This window comes from Eriocheir sinensis, chromosome 5 (genome assembly GCF_024679095.1).
Source record: "Eriocheir sinensis breed Jianghai 21 chromosome 5, ASM2467909v1, whole genome shotgun sequence".
Classification (NCBI taxonomy): domain Eukaryota; kingdom Metazoa; phylum Arthropoda; class Malacostraca; order Decapoda; family Varunidae; genus Eriocheir; species Eriocheir sinensis.
Window position 1 is genome coordinate 1069540 of NC_066513.1, and position 21141 is coordinate 1090680.

The following is a 21141-nucleotide window of genomic DNA, read 5'->3' on the forward strand; positions in this document are numbered from 1 at the left end:
AGGAAAAGGATCTTGAGTCACTATCAGCAGTGACCTGAAACACGCGAATCACTGTAAAAGCATACAACAAGGCCAACATTATGCTCGGGTTCATAGCGAGGAACTGAGTGTAAAACACCAGACGTGATGCTATCCTTGTATAATTCCATGGTAAGACCGCACCGTATGCAGTGCAGTTCTGGTCTCCCAATTACAGAAATGACATTGCTTTACTGGAAAGGATTCAACGACGCGCCACAAAGATGATTCCAACCTTCAGGGCTCAACCGTACGAGGAACGACTCAAGCGACTCAATCTCTTTACATTGGAGAAAAGACGCCTACGAGGGGATATGATTCAAGTCTTCAAGTATCTAAAAAAGTTCAATAACGTCGATTACTCCAAATTCTTTGAACTGCAAACCAACTCAAGAACTAGAAATAACGGTTTACCCATTCAGTCGAGTCGATGTAACACAGACATTGGAAGGAGTTTCTTTTCAAACCGAGTCATCCGCCACTGGAACAATCTTCCCTCAGAAGTAGTAAATGCGAATACCATCAACTCCTTCAAATATAGAATCGACCGTCATTTCGCTGCGTCAGGAGTAAACTGAATAACGAGGGGCTTCCATCTGCTCCTTAATATCGAGGTGCTTTCATCTGCTCACCAAGCCCCAAGTGGCGGTCGAGCAGATTAAATCACCCAAGCGGGCGACCTCGCAATGAGCCAATAGGCTTTCTGTTGCCTGCATTTCCATGTTTCCATGTTTCCATGTTTCCTCCTTCTCCTCCTCCTCTTCCCATTCTTTTAGTTGCTCTTTCTCTATTTCTTCCTTCATTTTCCAACACTTTCTTTCCATCTCAATTAGTCTATTTCACTTGCTCTTTCTCTTCATTTTTTCCTTTTCTTTCTTTTCTTCCCGTCTCCTCCTCCTGTTTTTCATTTTCCTCCTACTCCTCCTCCTCCTCCTCCTCGTTATCCTTAAATTATTGTTATTATTCATATTATTATCTTCTCCCCCTTTCTCCTCCTCCTCATCCTTTTCTTCTTCGTCTTCTTCTCTCCTTGTCCTTCTTCTCTACTTCTTTTTCCCTTTTCCTTTTTCTTCCCCCAATCCTCCTCCTCCTCTCGGTCGACCTGCTTTCCGTCCTTCCTGGCAACAATGTCACTTCCTTTTTCCTCGTGACCTTGCCGCAGCGCTTGCCATCACAGGTCACGACTTAATCCCTTGATGTCTGAAGCGCGCCTGCCTGAAGCGTCCCTGCCTGTAGAGTGCCTGCCTGAAGCGTCCCTGCCTGAAGCGTGCCTGTATATAGCGTGACTGCCTGTAGCTTGACTGTCTAGCGTGCCTAACTGTACCGTGCCTGAAGTGTGACTGTATATAGCGTGCCTGCCTGTAGCGTGCCTGAAGTTTGACTGTACATACATTGCGTGCCTGCCTGAAATGGTCCTGCCTGGTTGTTTATCTTTTGTGATCATTTCTACGCATGATGTGGCCAGCCCAAGTCCATTCACTGTTTTTTCATGTGTCTTTCAGTATCTTCATCCTTTCTCTGTTCCCCGAGACATGAAGAAATGTACGAATTGTAACTATAACACGAAACAAGACGGGAAAGAGAGAAGGCGAAAAATCACAACACATACACAGAGACAGCCAAACAACATTCAAGATAATTTTTTATATACAAAGACACAAACAACTTGGAAGAAGACAGGAAAGAGAGAAGGCTACACAACACAACACAACACATACACAGAGACAGCCAAACAACACTCCAGATACAGAGACACAAACAACATGGAAGAAGACAGGAAGGAGAGAAGGCAACACAACACAACACAGACACAGACAGAGACAGCCAAATAACAGACACAAACACAACCAAACAACACAGACACATACACAAACAAACAGAGCCAAACAATACAGCAGGGACAAACAAACAGGCAAACAACACAGCAAACAGACACAGATAAAGAAACACTATCAAAAAACACACAGACAAACAAACAATGCCCAACACCACATCAAAGAGAGGAAGAGAAGGCAATACATTCATGATAGCAGGGAGAGCAGAGCAGAGGACGAAGGATGAGAGAAGGAAGAGAGAAGGAAGGAAGAAGGAAGAAGAGAGGGAAGAGAAAATGAAGGAAGAAGGAAGAGAAGAGAGATGAAAGAGGATGAGGGAAGGAAGGGAGGGGGAAGAGAAGGAAGAGAAGGAAGAGGAAGGAAGAAGGAAGGAGAAAGAAAAGAGAAGAAAGAAGATGAAGGAAAGACGAAGGAAGGAGGAAGAGAAGGAAGAGGACGAAGGAAGGAAAAAGGAAGGAGGAAGAGAAGAAAAGGACGAAGGCAAAGGACGAAAGAAGGAAGAAGGAAGAGGACGAAGGTAGGATGAAGGAAGGAGAATGAGAAGGATGAGAAAAGGATGAAGACGAAAGAAAGAAGAAGGAAGGAGGATGAGGGAAGGAAGAAGGAAGGAGGAAGAGAAGGAAGAGAGAAGGAAGAGAACGAAAAACGAAAGAAGGAAGAAGGAAGGAAGGCGGGTAAGGAAGGGAGGGACACAGAACACAACACAAACACGGCTCGTCCCCCCGTAAGTCAAGCCAAGCGACAACGATGAAGCCAAACTCCCATGACTTAAAGGACTCGGAAACAGGTACAGGATGAGGCGAAAAGGTGAGGACAATAGCAAGTTTGGGTACAGGATAAGGCGAAGAGGTGAGGACATGGGGGTTTGGGTACGGACTGAGGTGAAGAGTTTGGGTACAGGGTGAGGTGAGGTGACGACATGGAGCTTTGGGTACAGGCTGAGGTGAAGAGGTGGCCATTTAAATTTGGGTACTTGCTGAGGTGAAGAGTTTGGGTACAAGATGAGGTGACGACATGGAACTTTGGGTACAGGCTGAGGGGAGGAAGCGAGGACGATGGGAGTGTTGTGCAGAGATGTAGATGGTAGAGGGCTTTATGTGTCGACGGGGAGGTGCAGATGAGGGTAAGAGGGAGGGAGGGAGGAGAGGATGGAGGAGAGTAGCAGTACCTTCCTCGGCGTGTGTCCGGATGCAAGCAATTTGGCGCCGCAGGAGGAAGAGGAGGAGGAGGAGGAGGAGGAGGAGGAGGAGGAGTGTGGGTGGGTGTAGGTGTGGACAGAAGAAGCGACCATGGTGTGGATAGTACAGATACAGATTTGGAAAGGGGTGGTAAGGAGGATAGTAGCTGTAGCTGTAGTAGTAGTAGTAGTAGTAGTAGTAGTAGTAGTAGTAGTAGTAGTAGTAGTAGAGTGCTGCATCTTACCACTTATACGATCTTTGGTAGTAATAGCAATGACAGTAGCAGGGCGATAAACAACAGTTCAGAGGTACAGCGTTGAGGGCAGGGCCAGGCGGGGAGTGCTACAGGATCTCATGAGCAGTAAGGGAGTCCAGGATGGGGAGAGCACACACAGGGGATGCAATAGAGGGGAGATGCAGAGTCCAGGGGGAGCAACAACAGACACACGAGGAGAGGAAAACAACAGAGAAGGTAAGACAACAGAAAAGCCGCAGAGTTTAAGAGTAAAGCCAACACTACAAGCTCTCCCTTCCTCGGCCATTCCCTTCACACATACGCGAAGAGTAAGACAACACTCAGAGAAATAAAGTAAGATTGAGACAGAAGATTAAGACAGACAACACAGAGAAAGAAAGTGTATGAAAGAGTATCGCCAACACTACAAGCTCTTCCTTCCCCGGCCATTCCCTTGACACATGCGAAAAGAGTAAGACAACACACAGAGAAAGAAAGTAAAGGAAAGACAGAAAATTAAGACAACACAGAGAAAGAAAGTGTCTGAAAGAGTATCGCCAACACTACAAGCTCTTCCTTCCCCGGCCATTCCCTTGACACATACGAGAAGAGTAAGACAACACTCAGAGAAATAAAGTAAGATTGAGACAGAAGATTACGAAAACATAGAGAAAGAAAGTGTCTGTAAAAGTAACGCCTGCCCTACAAGCTCTTCCTTCCTCGACCATTCCCTTGACACATACGAAAAGAGTAAGACAGGAGAGTAACACAACACAAAGAAAGATTAAGACATAAAAATAAGAAAACACAAAGAAAGAAAGTGTTCGTAAAAGAAACGCCTACCCTACAAGCTCTCCCTTCCTCGGCCATTCCCTTGACACATACGAAAAGAGTAAGACAGGAGAGTAACACAACACAGAGAAAGAAAGATTAAGACAAAAATAATAAAACACAGAGATAGAAAGTGCCTGTAAGAGTATCGCCTGCACTACAAGCTCTTCCTTCCTCGGCCATTCCCTTGACACATACGAAAAGAGTTAGACAGGAGAGTAACACAACACAGAGAAAGAAAGATTAAGACATAAGAGTAAGAAAAAACAGAGAAAGTATGTGTGTGAAAGAGTATCGCCTAACCTACAAGCTCTCCCTTCCTCGGCCATTCCCTTGACATCAGTTCCAACGATACCAGTGCGCCAGACGCCAATCCCTACCAGCTTACTATGAGCCAATGTTACGGGTTAATGGCTACACCCTGCATATCAATTTCCTCTCTCAGATATTAGTTTCCTCAGTTAGTAAGCTCGTTCGTTAGTTAGTAAGACAAGGAGTAATAGCTTGAGAAGTGTGTTGATTTTAATGAAGGCGTAAAACAGCATGTAAGCTGGCGTTATGTTTTGAGTTGGTAAAAGGCAAGATCTCGTAGTAAGGAAGAGGTTTGAATACAGCGATAAGTCAACACAAAGGGAAGGTGAGGCGACGGGAAGGCAATAAGAATGACTGTTCTGATCGGCTTGTTCACTGTTAGGTTGGGGAAGCTTGGGCAGAGCGGGACGGTGAAAGGAATGGAAGGAACGGGAGGGAAGGGAAGGGAAGGGACGGGATGGATGATGATGTAATGTATGAGGAGGAGGAGGAGAAGGAGATGGGATATTAAATGACGATGGTGATGGTTATTATTAAGTTTAAGTGAACAAAAAAAAATTAAATAAAAAATCAAAATGCGAAGAAATACTAACGATAAGGAAATTAAATATATATAAATAAGATAAATAATAACAAAAAACAGAGCAAGTTACTAAACAGAGAAAGCAACAAAAGATATATAAGCCGCGATAAATGTGTGTGTGTGTGTGTGTGTGTGTGTGTGTGTGTGTGTGTGTGTCTACTGCCACCATTACACTTCTCTGTTGTCATGGAAACACACAAAGAGTATTGGTACTCTCTCTCTCTCTCTCTCTCTCTCTCTCTCTCTCTCTCTCTCTCAGTGTGGCTATGTGATGAGGAGTAAAAGTAGGGAAAGAGGAAGTGGAGGAAAGGAGAGAGGGTGAAGGAGTAATGGAGGGAAGAGGAGAGAGGAGGTGAAGAGGAAGAGGAGGAAAGAAAGAGAAAGAGGAAGAGAAGAGGGGAAGAGAGAGAGAGAGAGAGAGAGAGAGAGAGAGAGAGAGAGAGAGAGAGAGAGAGAGAGAGAGAGAGAGAGAGAGAGAGAGAGAGAGAGAGAGAGAGAGAGAGAGAGAGAGAGAGAGAGAGAGAGAGAGAGAGAGAGAGAGAATGAAAGGACAGGAGAAGAGAAAAAGGAGGGGGAGAAAACCGTGCATTGGACAGGAAGGAGGAAGAGGACGAAAAGGAGGAGGAGGAGAAAGAGGAGGAGAGCTCTTAAGGTGAGAGAAACGTCAACATACGCTAAAATAGAGGCAGGTAAGAAGGAGGAGGAGGAGGAGGAGGAGGAGGAGGAGGAGGAGGAAGTGGAGAAGGAAGAGGTAGTGAAAGAGATTACTGTCACATCCAAGGACCACACACACACACACACACACACACACACACACACACACACGAAATATATTACTTGCTAAAAATACATTCGAGGAAGAAAAGATGAGAAGAAAAAAAAAAAAAAAAAGAGGACTGAAATGACAAATATGTAAAAAAAGAGGAAAAGGAAAAATGTAGTAGTAGTAGTAGTAGTAGTAGTAGTAGTAGTAGTAGTAGTAGAAGAAGTAGTAGTAGTAGTAGTAGTAGTAGTAGTAGTAGTAGTAGTAGTAGTAGTAGTAGTAGTAGTAGTAGTAGTAGTAGAAATTATGCAAAGTTTCATTTCAACACCAAGGAAACATCCACCACCACCACCACCACCACCACCTTCACCTCCACTTGAACTATAACATGCAATCTGAACCTAACGAAGCGGTGTGTGTGTGTGTGTGTGTGTGTGTGTGTGTGTGTGTGTGTGTGTGTGTGTGTGTGTGTGTGTGTGTGTGTTGGTTCATCAGTCACCAAGCACTTACTTAGAGAGAGAGAGAGAGAGAGAGAGAGAGAGAGAGAGAGAGAGAGAGAGAGAGAGAGAGAGAGAGTGTTATTATTGACATTAGGTTCACAAGGTTTTCTGGCGCCTATCCCAAATACTCTCTCTCTCTCTCTCTCTCTCATACCTCAACCTCACTTCCTCCTCCTCTTCTTCCTTTCTTCACCCTCACTTCCTTTCTCTTCTTATTCCTTCTTTTTACTTTTCCTTCCCCCTTCCTTTCTTTCCTCTTTCCTCTCTTCTTATTCTTTCCTCCTCCTTCTTTTGTTTTTCCCCTCTCACCCTCCTTCACTCTTCCATCTTAATTTCCCTTCTCTCCCCACTCTCTTCCTGTGTTTGTATTTCCCCCCTTCCTTCTTTATTCATTTTTTCCCTTCTTTTCCCTTTTCAATTCCCTTTCCCACATCTCATTCCCTTCCCTCCTTCTCCCTCCCTTTACTTCTGTTTTTCCTCTTCCTTCTTTCCTCCTCTACCTCCTCCTCCTCCAATTTATCCCTCCTTACCTCTTTCTCTCCTCAATGACCTCTCTCTCTCTCTCTCTCTCTCTCTCTCTCTCTCTTGAGAGAGAGAGAGAGAGAGAGAGAGAGAGAGAGAGAGAGAGAGAGAGAGAGAGAGAGAGAGAGAGAGAGAGAGAGAGAGAGAGAGAGAGAGAGAGAGAGAGAGTGTAGGGAGTGTTTAGAAGAAAGGGAAGTGGAGTTGAAGTGGAGTGGGCGATACGGAAGTGGTGGTGGTGGTGGTGAGGAGTGCCAATACTGGTGCCACAGAGGACGAGGCTGACATGATGATTTAGTGGAGGAGGAAGAAGAAGAGGAGGAGGGGGAGGAGTGGTACTGAGGGTGATGATATATGTGGTAGACGTCGTGGAGGTGACGGTGGTGGTGGTTAAGTGGAGGAACACAAAGGAACACAAAGGAAGAACAAACAACAGCAGACCTGCTGGTCCTTACGAGGCTGTTTGTGACAAGCTACACTAACTATCTAATCAAAGGTGGAAGATGAAGGACAGCAAAGGCGAAGGCTCCTCCCCACCCCCCATCCCTCCAGCCAAAGCTGGCAGGAAAGGAAAAAGAACCATGCAGCATGGAAAAACTGTATGGAAATTATGTAGGAAAGAGGAAAGAACTACCATTACTGCTACCACTAACCGACGATAAAAGCGGACAAGGACACCAGTATTCAAAAGAATTTACCGTTATTATGACAATGAGTAATATCTTAGTTGCTGGTTGGATTCAAAATACTTGTCTAATCTATTCTTGAAGGCCGTAACTGTTGTACTATCAACGACATCACAGGGTAGAGAGTTCCAAACATTAACAACTCGATTGAAGAAGAAGTGTTTAGCTTCGTGCGACGATAATCTTTTACCACTTATCTTCAAAGTGTGATTTCTTCTTGTTCTATTTGATCGATCAATTGTAAAGTAATCTTCTGCATTAATATCACTGTATCCTTTAAACATATTGATTTACAGCATAATATACAATCCTTTTTGGTAACGTTTCCAATTCCAGTATTTATTTGTCTTTTTTCTAGCGTTTGAGTTCTTAAAGGTAAGATTAACCTCAGAAACGAGGAGGAGGAGGAGGAGGAGTGGTCGAGGTGGTGGTGTTGGTGGTGGTGGTAACAAATTGATATCGAGAGGAACAGTAATAATAATAATAATAATAATAATAAAAATAATAATAATAATAATAATAATAATAATAATAATAATAATAATAATAATAATAATAATAATAAATCAATAATAAAAAAATATGAAGCGCCTCTCGACCTGAAATTGATCACTGTCTGTCGGCTTTTTATTGTGACCTTTTCATTCATGTTAATTATTTACTTTTTTTTATTTACAACTTTGCTTCGCCTTCAGACTTTCTCCTTCACTATACAAAAAGATGAGACAGCAAGTAACGTAAATAAGTAAAGACGGTCAACCGACGCTTCTGAGGTTAATCTTACCTTTAAGAACACAAACACAAGAAAAAAAAAATACTGGAATTGGAAACGTTACCAAAAGGGATTGAATATTATGCTGTAAATCATCTCGCCTTTTGTTAATCTTTCTTTTACGTACCCAAATAGAAAATGCTAGACATAATAAACGCTGGAATTGGAAACGTTAAAAGGGGAGACTGAAATAACATACTCTAAGCGTCTAGTCTAAGGCAACGAACGACTCTGGGCCCGGACAACCCAGCGACTCAGGGTACACGAGGTCTTGGCTGTGGAGTGTTGCTGTGAAAGGGTCGCACATGGTCGGAAAGAGGTCTAGAAACGATCGCCGGATGCTGAGTCGCCACAGTGTGAAGGGGGCCATCAGGTCGCTGGGTTGTCGTGGCCCAGAGTCGGCATAGTGTGAAGGGGGCCTAAAAGTTGCCGTGTTGTCGTGGCCCAGAGTCGGCATAGTGTGAAGGGGGCCTAAAAGTTGCCGTGTTGTCGTGGTCCAGAGTCGGCACAGTGTGAAGGGGGCCTAAAAGTTGACGTGTTGTCGTGGTCCAGAGTCGGCACAGTGTGAAGGGGGCCTAAAAGTTGCCGTGTTGTCGTGGTCCAGAGTCGGCACAGTGTGAAGGGGGCCTAAAAGTTGCCGTGTTGTCGTGGTCCAGAGTCGGCACAGTGTGAACGGGGCCAAAAAGTCGCTGGGTTGTCGTGGCCCAGAGTCGGCACAGTGTGAGCGGGGCCTAACGCAACGCAACTTAGTTTAATCTTACCTTTCACGACACAAGCGGAAAAGGCTGAGGACGAGTAAGCGATGCCATTGTCAACTTAACAAGAAAAAAAAGGTCGCAAGGGAGTGAATACCATCCACTTTAAACCGTGTTAACAAACTCGTGAGCTCGAAATCAACCCCTCTCAGATTATCTTCATGAACATTACGTAAAGGAAAAACCAGACTGAGGATAAACATAGGAAAATAAAACGATGAAAATTGATGAAACAATAGCATAGGAAACGTTACCACCAGAGATGAAACAATATACAATGAAGTACTGAGCTCGTGATAGTTCCTCTGCCAATGAGCAAATAAATCGAAAGTAAAAAAAAGGACAAATGAAAACTGAAGCAGGAAAGGTTGACAGGGAGTAAATAACATCCGCTTTAAGACCCGTAAATAAACTCGTTAGCCTGGGTACGTTGATGCTAAGGAGATTATTGTAAAGAAGTAGTGACGGAATAATACTTGTTTGTTATCGCCCTTAGAAAAGATATGGTAGTAACTCTTGAATGACAAACTTCGTAAAATAACAAAACTATTCTGTGTCTCGTAGATGAAAAGAGGAAATACAGTACAAATTTATCTGAGAATCAAGCTTTTGTTCCTTCTTATCCTTCTCTTCAGTTCCCAATCCTGTTCTACAATCTCATTCCGCTTTCCTCTTACTCGCTCTCATAATTCCTCTTTTCCTCCCTTTACTCCCATGTTCCCTTCCTCTCCTCCTCCTCCCATTTACCATTTATCTTTCTTTACCTCTTCCTCTCCTCAGTGACCTCTCTTCTGAACTCCCTCCCCTCTCTCTCTCTCTCTCTCTCTCTCTCTCTCTGACCGATTGGGAAGAAAGCGAGAGAGAGAAAATAGGGAAAAAAACAAATTCAGCGTAACTCGTTAAAGAAAAAAGGAGTTACAGAAGCAAATTTAACTATGAATCGAGAGGAAAGAAACCGAGCTCAATAAACCATACTCCTTTGTTTCCGATTAAAAGAAAAAAACGCACTAACAAAAAGCTCATTAATCCGCACTCCTTTTTATATTACTGGAAGAAAACTAATAAAAAGCTAAATAAACCACTCCTTTGTTATCCATTAGAAGAGGAAAACACTAATAAAAAGCTACATAAGCCACTCCTTTGTTATCCATTAGAAGAGGATAACACCAATAAAAAGCTACATAAACCACTCCTTTGTTATCCATTAGAAGAGGAAAACACCAATATAAAGCTAAATAAAAAAAAACTCCTTTGTTATCCATTAGAAGAGGAAAACACCAATAAAAAGCTAAATAAACCACTCCTGTGTTATCCATTAGAAGAGGAAAACACTAATAAAAAGCTAAATAAACCACTCCTTTGTTATCCATTAGAAGAGGAAAACACTAATAAAAAGCTAAATAAACCATTGCTTTGTTATCCATTAGAAGAGGAAAACACTAATAAAAAGCTAAGTAAACCACTCCTTTGTTATCCATTAGAAGAGGAAAACACCAATAAAAAGCTAAATAAACCACTCCTTTGTTATCCAATAGAAGAGTAAAACACTAATAAAAAGCTAAATAAACCACTCCTTTGTTATCCATTAGAAGAGGAAAACTAATAAAAAGCTAAATAAACCACTCCTTTGTTATCCAATAGAAGACACCAATAAAAAGCTACATAAACCACTCCTTTGTTATCCATTAGAAGAGGAAAACACCAATAAAAAGCTAAATAAACCACTCCTTTGTTATCCATTAGAAGAGGAAAACACCAATAAAAAGCTACATAAACCACTCCTTTGTTATCCATTAGAAGAGGAAAACTAATAAAAAGCTAAATAAACCACTCCTTTGTTATCCATTAGAAGAGGAAAACTAATAAAAAGCTAAATAAACCACTCCTTTGTTATCCATTAGAAGAGGAAAACACTAATAAAAAGCTAAATAAACCACTCCTTTGTTATCCATTAGAAGAGGAAAACACCAATAAAAAGCTAAATAAACCACTCCTTTGTTATCCATTACAAGAGGAAAACACTAACGCTTCATAAACCACTCCATTGTTATCCATCAGAGGAGGAAAACACTAACAAAAAGCTAAATAAACTAAACTCCTTTTTATTACTGGAAGAAAACTAATAAAAAGCTAAATTAACCAGTCCTTTGTCCTCCATTATAAGACCAAAACACCAATAAACAGCTCCCTAAACCACTCCTTTGTCCCCATTAGAAGAACACAAATAAGACGTTAAACATACCACTCCTGTCTTCCCCTTTTAGAGGAAGAAAACTCCGATCAAAAACTTGGGTACGTAACTCCTTTGTCCCCCAAGAGAACACAAAAACAATCTGACTAAACGCCACTCCTTTGTTATCCATAAAAGGAAGACTAAAAAGAAGACTAGAGAAATAAAAAAAAGAGCAGTAAACCACACCCCGTCGTTCCCTATTATTGAAAGAAAACACCGATAAGATAATTAGATCACACTCCTTTGTTCCGAATTACAGGAAGAAACAACCGAGGGAATGAGACAGGGACCCAAAAACGTGTGAGAGCATAAATACGTCTGTTTGAAAAGGTTATCACCCCTTCTTCCCTCTCCCTTCCCTTCCTCTTAACCCCTCCCTCTTCCTAACACTTCTTCCCCTTTCCGTCCTCCTCCTCATCTTACACTTCCCTTCCCTTTTATCCTCTCCCTCTTCCTTTCACTTCTTCCCCTTTCCCTCCTCCCATTCCCCCTTCCCTATACTCACCCACTCCTCCTTCCCTTCACTTCCCTTCCCCTTTCTTCGATCACTCACTCTTCCCATCACCCCTTACCATTTCCTTCCTCCTCTCCCCCTCCCCTTCACTCCGTCACCCTTTCCAGTACTTTCTCCCCTTCCCTGCACTTACCCACTCTTCCTTCCCTTCACTCTCTCCCCTTTCTTTGATCCCTCACTCTCCCCATCACCCTTTACCCTTCCCTTCACTAGCCCCTCATCCTTCTCATACCCTCTTCACCCTTCCCTTCTTCTCCTATCCTTCCCGTCATCCCCATCCACTTCCCTTCTCCCATTCCCCCTTCTCTTCACCTCCTCACCTTTCTCTGAGCTCCCTTCCCCTTTCCTTCAATTCCTTACCCTCTTCTTCATCTTTTCCTCTTCCCACCCTCCCTCTCTCCAATCTCTTTCCTTTCTCCTCTCACTCCGTTCCTCCTCCTCCTCCTCCTCTTCGCAGTATGAGTGTTAGCGTGGCCAGGACATCATGAAAGGATTAACACACACACACACACACACACACACACACACACACACACACACACACACACACACACACACACACACACACACCACTTCCAATTATGTAATGCACGCCCTGTCTCTTCACACACACACACACACACACACACACACACACACACACACACACACACACACACACACACACACACACAAAGGCAATAAAACATATCCGATAAAAAACACTCAATATTTACACAACCAAAATGGAGAATCAATTTATTCCTTTTTTTCTGTTCTTTTTCGTTTCTTTTTTTTTTCACGTCCGCTTTTTCACGCACGTCACGCGAGTCAAGTCAACGTACGTGTCCTTTATGTCCTTTTTGCCGCCAAGTGAACCGTGTGATGCCGCGTACGTGACCGTGGAGGAGGAGGAGGAGGAGGAGGAGGGTGATTGATAAAAAAAAAAAAGTCTGTAACATGCAATAATAGCGGTTCTGAGTGCATGGAGGAGGAGGAGGAGGAGGAGGAGGAGGAGGAGGAGTTGTAAGAATAAGTTGGGAGGGACGAGGAAGTGAAGCAGAAGTGAAGGATAAGTAAGGAGGAGGAGGAGGAGGAGGAGGAGGAAACCGTTGTCAAGGGGGGGCGTGGGAGTGGAGGGACAAGGACATGTAGAGAACACACACACACACACACACACACACACACACACACACACACACACACGTTACCTTGCCCCGCGCATCGCTGACCGCACCTCGCAACACACCTGACCGCAAGCCCCTCCGCCTTACCTGAAACCGTGAGGCAAGGGATCATTAGTGGGAGGAACACAGGGGGGACAGGGTGGGTACATTACGAACACAAACAAACACTTAAATGGGTACATCCTGACACGGTAACTCAAATACACGACTCACTACTTCTTTCCCACGACTCGAAACTTCATAACCATCTCTCAAACTTCTTCCTGTGACTCAAACTTACTTTCCACGACTCAAACAGAGAACATGAATATTTAAATGACAACAAAACAAACACGGAAAATAAAATAAAATGAAATGACATGGAAACTTGAATACACGATTCCATACTTCTTTCCCACGACACTAAACTTCATAACCATCTCTCAAACTTCTTCCTGTGACTCAAACTTACTTTCCACGACTCAAACAGAGAACATGAATATTTAAATGACAACAAAACAAACACGGAAAATAAAATAAAATGAAATGACATGGAAACTTAAATACACGATTCCATACTTCTTTCCCACGACACAAAACTTCATAACCATCACTCAAACTTCTTCCTGTTACAAACTTACTTTCCACGACTCAAACAGGGAACAGGAATACTTAGATGACAACCAAACTAACACGGAAAAAAATAAATAAAATGACACGGAAACTTGGAATACACGACTCCATACTTCTTTGCCACGACACAAAACTTCATAACCATCACTCAAACTTCTTCCTGTTACAAACTTACTTTCCACGACTCAAACAGGGAACAGGAATACTTAGATGACAACCGAATTAACACGGAAAAAAATAAATAAAATGACACGGAAATACACGACTCCATATTTCTTTGCCACGACTCAAAACTTCACAGACATCATTCAAACTTCTTCCTATATGACTCTAGACTTCCTGCTGTGACTCAAACAGGATACAGGAATATTTAGATGACAACCAAAGTAACAGAGTGACAACCCAGTATACATATAAGTTAGGTCAGACAGAGAACCCAGTGGAGAGGTGATATTAGAGCATTTACCGGGGCAGGCTGGGGTACACTAACACCAGACAGAGGGATGAAGGGTGTTCGGAGAGGCGTTGGCGATGCATGAAGATGATGTTGAAGATACAGAAAAGGAAACAGCAAGAGAAAACATCAGACGAGAGGTGGAGGACGTTGGGATAGGCGTTGGCGATGCATGAAGATGATGTTGAAGATACAGAAAAGGAAACAGCAAGAGAAAACATCAGACATCAAACATCAAACGGAAGCTGGAGAACGTTGGGAAAGGCGTTGGCGATGTATGAAGATGATGTTGAAGATACAGAAAAGGAAACAGCAAGAGAAAACATCAGACATCAAACATCAAACGGAAGGTGGAGGACGTTGGGAAAGGCGTTGGGGATGTATGAAGACGATGTTGAAGATACAGAAAAGGAAACAGCACGAAAAAACATCAGACATCAAACATCAGACGAGAGGTGGAGGACGTTGGGAAAGGAGTTAGCGATGTACGGAGGTGATGTTGAAGATACAGAAAAGGAAACAGGACGAGAAACAGCGGACATCAAACATCAGACGGGAGGTGGAGGATGTTGGGAAAGGCGTTGGCGATGTATGAAGATGATGTTGAAGATACAGAAAAGGAAACACCACGAGAAAAACATCAAACATCAGACGGGAACAGAAGGTGGAGGACGTTGGGAAGGGCGTTGGCGATGTATGAAGATGATGTTGAAGATACAAAAATAGAAACAGCACGATAAAACAATAAACGAATAAGAGATAAGCAAAATGAGATAACAAGGTATATATATTTTTCTTTACATTGGATACATAATAAACAAAGATGATAAATGAGTAAAAGAAATAGGAAAAAATGGACAAAACGAAACTAAATTATAGACAAAATATAAATGCATGAAAGACCAACTCAATAAATCTACATCTGAACTCCTAAAAAAAAAAAAAAAAAAAAAAACGGAGTAAGAGATAATAAAGGACGGACGGAAACAAAGGCTCAAATCTTATCATTTAATACCAATAATAATAATAATAATAATAATAATAATAATAATAATAATAATAATAATGAGACACGTGCCACGCTCAATGTTCCAACTTCAACCATTAATCTCACACACACACACACACACACACACACACACACACACACACACACACACACACTTATACTTATTACTCCTACGCCCACCACTCACTCTGTCCAAATTACCCAAACACACACACACACACACACACACACACACACACACACACACACACACACACACACACACACACACACACACACATACAGACACACACGCCATTTCAAGTCCCATTTCAATTAAACCCTAACAAGACAAATTTTCCCCTGCAAAGTAGAATGAGAGAGAGAGAGAGAGAGAGAGAGAGAGAGAGAGAGAGAGAGAGAGAGAGAGAGAGAGAGAGAGAGAGAGAGAGAGAGAGAGAAAAAAAACGTGGGAATTGCGTCATGCACACGGCGCTGCGTATATTCCCACGGGGAAAATTAGGTGACCCCCAGGTAATGACTCCAGGTAACGAGGTGGGGAGGGGGGGGTATAGGAGGAGGAGGAGGAGGAGGGGAAGAGGAGGAGAGGAGGAGGACATGGGGACTGAAAATGAAAGGGAAAACTGGGAAAAAGGGAGGGAATAAATGTAACTATGAGTAGGAGGAGGATGAGGAGGAAGAGGAGGAGGAGGAGGGAGAGGCAGGGGGTAAGAATAGAGGGGAAGGGAGATGAGAATGGGGAGGCAGGGAAAGGAAGGCTAAAGAAGGAACAAAGAAGGTTAGAAGGGGAAAAGACGATGGGAGGGGAAAGAAATGAGGGAAAGAAAATAAAAGGGAAGGGGAGAGGAGGAGGAGGAGGAGATGGGAAATGCAAACATAACCAATACGAAAGGAATAAAAGGAAATAAATAACATGTCAACTAAATAGGAAGGGAGTAACACACACAGGAATTCATAGAACAGGGCAAAAAAATATAACACACATACGCAAAGAACACGAAGATGAGTTAAAAATCTGTGTGCGGGAGACGATTTGTATTTGTATTGGTATTAACATTAGTATTGGTATTGGTATTTGTATTAGCATCAGTATCAGTATTAGTATTGGTATTAGTATAAGTATTAGTATTCGTATTGCCATTAGTATTGGTATTAGTATTCGTATTAGTATTCGTATCAGTATTAGTATTAGCATTAGTATTGGTATTAGTATTCGTATTAGTATTCGTATCAGTATTAGTATTAGCATTAGTATTGGTATTAGTATTCGTATTAGTATTCGTATTAGCATTAGTATTGGTATTGGTATTAGTATTGGTATTCGTATCAGTATTAGTATTAGCATTAGTATTGGTATTGATACTAGTATTCGTATTAGTATTAGTATTCGTATCAGTATTAGTATTAGCATTAGTATTGGTATTGGTATTAGTATTCGTATTAGTATTCGTATCAGTATTAGTATTAGCATTAGTATTGGTATTAGTATAAGTATTAGTATTCGTATTAGCATTAGTACTGGTATTGGTATTCGTATTAGTATTGGTATTCGTATCAGTATTAGTATAAGTATTTGTATTCGTATTAGTATTGGTATTAGTATTAGCATTAGTATTGGTATAAGCATAAGTATTAGTAATAGTATTAGTATCGGTATTAGTACAAGCAGAAACCACACATATAAAAGGAAGACTAAGAGAGGTCATATTAGCGTGTAGGAGAGGATTCGTGTTAGTATTAGTAAAAGTATTAGTATTGGTATTAGTATTAGTATTAGTATTAGTATTCGTAACAGTATTATTATTATCATTAGTATTCGTATCGGTATTAGTATTCGTATTAGTATTAGTGCAACACATACATACATTAGGGACGACTGAGAAGGGTAATGTTGGCGTGTAGGAGAAGATTAATGTTAGTGTATTAGTAGACGAAGAAAACATATGTCGCTAATGATATTATGTACTGCGTGCTTTGTCTCCGTGGGAATAGTTCACACGAGGATTACCGCAGCGAGGAGAGTACAGAAAGAAAAAGAAAAAAAAAAAGAGGGAGATGAGGGAAGGAAATAGAAAACTAATCACTGCGGGAACTGCTTACTTAGAATTACACACATATACACACACAAACAAAACCAAGGACAGCGTAGTACATCTCAATAGTGGGTCAAGGCGGTTTTGGAAGGAGGAACTTAGAAGATCATATAAATATATATATATATATATATATATATATATATATATATATATATATATATATATATATATATATATATATATATATATATATATATATATATATATATATATATATATATATATATATATATATATATATATATATATATATATATATATATATATATATATATATATATATATATATATATATATATATATATATATATATATATATATATATATATATATATATATATATATATATATATATATATATATATATATATATATATATATATATATATATATATATATATATATATATATATATATATATATATATATATATATATATATATATATATATATATATATATATATATATATATATATATATATATATATATATATATATATATATATATATATATATATATATATATATATATATATATATATATACAGCTATTTGACTTAAATGTACTCAAAATTATGTAGGGGTCAGTTACAAAAAATCATCACCACTACAATTATCCTCATTATAATCACCCTCTCCATCATCAACACTCCGACCTCCATCACCACCATCATTATTCCCGTCCTCCTCCTCCTCCTCCTCCTCCTCATCATCATCATCATCATCGTGTGTGTGTGTGTGTGTGTGTGTGTGTGTGTGTGTGTGTGTGTGTGTGTGTGTGTGTGTGTGTGTGTGTGTGTGTGTGTGTGTGTTTACAGATATATTTGACATTAATTTTTTACCTCATATGGGAGGGGTGAAGGGGAGCAAGGTCAGGGAGGAGGAGGAGGAGGAGGAGGAGGAGGAGGAGGAGGAGGAGGAGGAGGAGGGGTGGAGGAGGGGTGGAGGTAAAACAAGGGTGGAGTGGAACGTGATTGGATTAAATAATTCAGACTTGAAGGGAAGGGAAGGAAAGGGAGACGAGGGAAGGGAAGGGAAGGGAAGGGAAGGGAAGGGAAGGGAAGGGAAGGGAAGGAGGTATAAAGGGACACAACTGGAAAGAAAGAGAGGAAGAGAAGAGAGAGGAGTGGGTCATAGAGGAGGACAGGGGAGATAAAGGGGTAGAGGGGAAGGGGAATAATAAGAAGGGATGGGGAAGGGAGAAATGAGAGAAATGAAGATAGGTGAAAAAAAATAAATGGATGAATGGATGATGATGGAAGAAAAAAGGGGAAGGGAAGGAGAGGAGGAGAAATGAGGTTAAAAGAGAGAAGAGGGAATTTTCTCAGTGACACACGCCTCCCCCTCTTCCCCATCTTCCCCCCTCACTTTTATCCTCCCCAGTCTTACAACCTCATCCTCTTCCACACATTCGTCTCTGAGCACGCGTCTCGACTCTTCCCTCCTCCTCCTCTTCTTCCTCCTCCTCCGTGAACCCCGCATAACCTACCCAGAGAATGAGGTCTTCCCTACATTTCCCCAAGCAGAGAGGCGTTACCCTTCCCCAACCCCCTCCCCTTTCCCTTCCTCCCATTACTTCTCCTTCCCTGACCCCCTCCTCTCTCTCCCCTTTACCCACTTTCCAACCCCCTCCACTTCCTTCTTTTCCCCCACCTCCAGTCGCCTTCTTCCTCTCCTTACCTCTTAACACCTATATGCCTTGCTCAGGAGGAGAGTAAGTAAGCTGTTCCCTGCCTGACCTGACTTCCATCTTGTTAAATCGAATGTACGTTTAGGGTCTTCTCAGATGACAATACAGTTCTGCACATTGATCTAACATGACGTGGAAGCCTTAACCCGGTAGCTGTGACGGGCAAAATTTGTGGCTTTACCGTGTACCAGCGACGGGCCAAATTTTTCCCATGATATAAACCCCCAAAATAGAATGCGTTTATATATATTATGAAATGGTTTGTGTGAGTGATGATTTTTTTTTTCATTTTTCTCGCTTAGAGGGGCCTTTAAGAAACATGATCCCCGCAGCTACCGGGTTAAAAATAACTGTGCGTAGCTATGACTAGTCCACTGCATGACACAAAGCCTTTTCCAACGAGCTAAATCCTACACCTCCGTCTGTCTTTCGTTAGTAATCTCCGCCATGTTCCGGCAAATGCTCTGTACCATCTTTACATCTAGTTCTCTGTCTTCCATGACCTCCACGTTGCCAGGGTCAGACTCCAAAGACGGGCTGATTGTACCCACGGCCATAGCATTGAAGGGTTGGGAAGAGCTGATCGCACATGGGAGGAGGCGCCTGACGTGGTTTGGGAAGGTTGGGTCGCTCTGCCAACACAAGGGCGGCTACGTCTGATCCGGCGACATCTTTTCTTTTTTTTTTTTTTTTTTAAACTTAGTGAGATGGATCGTCTGGTGTATGTTAACTGACCTCCTTTCATCCCTTCTTCTCCCTCTTCTTTTCCTCACGTATTATATTCAAATTCTGGCACTGTTTCCCTTCCCTTTTCCCTATATATATTTGATTCTTCTATTCCCAACATCTTCCAGTCTCCCTTCCAACATCACCCTCCTTTCATCAGTCCTTTTCCTTTCCCATCTCTTAATCACGTCTCATGTTCAAATTTTAGCATTTCTTCCCTTTCTTCTAACCTATCATCATTTCTCTTCATTACCAACCATCTTCTACAGTTTCTCTCCCACCAATCAGCTTTTTCCATTCCCTTCTCTTCCTCTTCTTTTCACTACGTATCTTATTCAAATTCTGGCTTTTCTTCCCTTTCTTCTATCCTTTCCTCATTCTTCTTTACTTCCAGACTCTTCCACAGTTTCTCTTCCACTATCACCCTCATATCATCAGTCCTCTTCCTTTCCCTCCTCTTCCTCTTCTCTTCCTCACGTCTCATATTCAAATTCTAGCCTATCTTCCTTTCCCTTCTATCCTTTCTTTATTCTTCTTTATTCCCAGCCTCTTCCACAGTCTCCCTTCCATCATCACCCTCATAATATTATCATCAGTCCTCTTCCTTTCCCTTCTCTTCCTCTTCTCTTCCTCACGCCTTATATTCAAATTCTGGCCTATCTTCCTTTCCCTTCTATCTTTTCTTCATTCTTCTTTACTTCCAGCCTCTTCCACAGTTTCCCTTCCACTATCACCCTCATATCATCAATCCTCTTCCTTTCCCTCCTCTTCCGCTTCTCTTCCTCACGTCTTATATTCAAATTCTGGCTTATCTTCCTTTCCCTTCTATCTTTTCTTCATTCTTCTTTATTCCCAGCCTCTTCCACAGTTTCCCTCCCACCAATCAGCTTTTTTCCTTTCCTTCCTCTTCCCTTCCTCACGTCTCATACTCAAATTCTGGCTTCTCTTCCTTTCCATCCTTACTTAATTTCTCTATATTACCAAACCTCTTCCACAGTTCCTCTCCGACCACTCAGCTTTTTCCTTTCCGTTCTCTTTCCCTTTTCTTCCCTACGTATCTAATTCAAATTCTGCCGTTCTTCCTTTCTTCTAATCTATCCTATTTCCTCTTTCCTCTTTCACCATCATCATCAGTCCTCTTCCTTTCCCTTCTCTTCCCTTTCTTTAATCTACGTATCTAATTCAAATTCTGCCGTTCTTCCTTTCTTCTAACCTTTCCTTATTCCTCTTTATTAACAAACCTCTTCCAGAGTGTCCTTCCACTATCATCCTCCTTTCATCAGTCCTCTTCCTTTCACTCCTCTTCTCTTCCTCACATCTCATTCAAATTCTGGCTTATCTTCCTTTCCCTTCTATCCTTTCCTCATTCCTTCTCTTCCTTCTACTTCTTCCTCAATCCCTCCCTTCCTTGTACTTCTTCCTCAATCCTTTCTTTCCTTATACCTTTCCCTCATTCCTTCTATTTTTTAATCATTCCTTCCATTCCTTCCACCTTTTTTCTCATTCCTTCTAATTTTTCCTCCCTCCATCATCACTACCCCCATCACCCACACTCCACCAGTCCCCTTCTCCACCCTTCCCCATTCCATCATTCCAATCATCATAAACCCTTCCACCACCACAACACCACCACCACCACCACCAAACACCCAA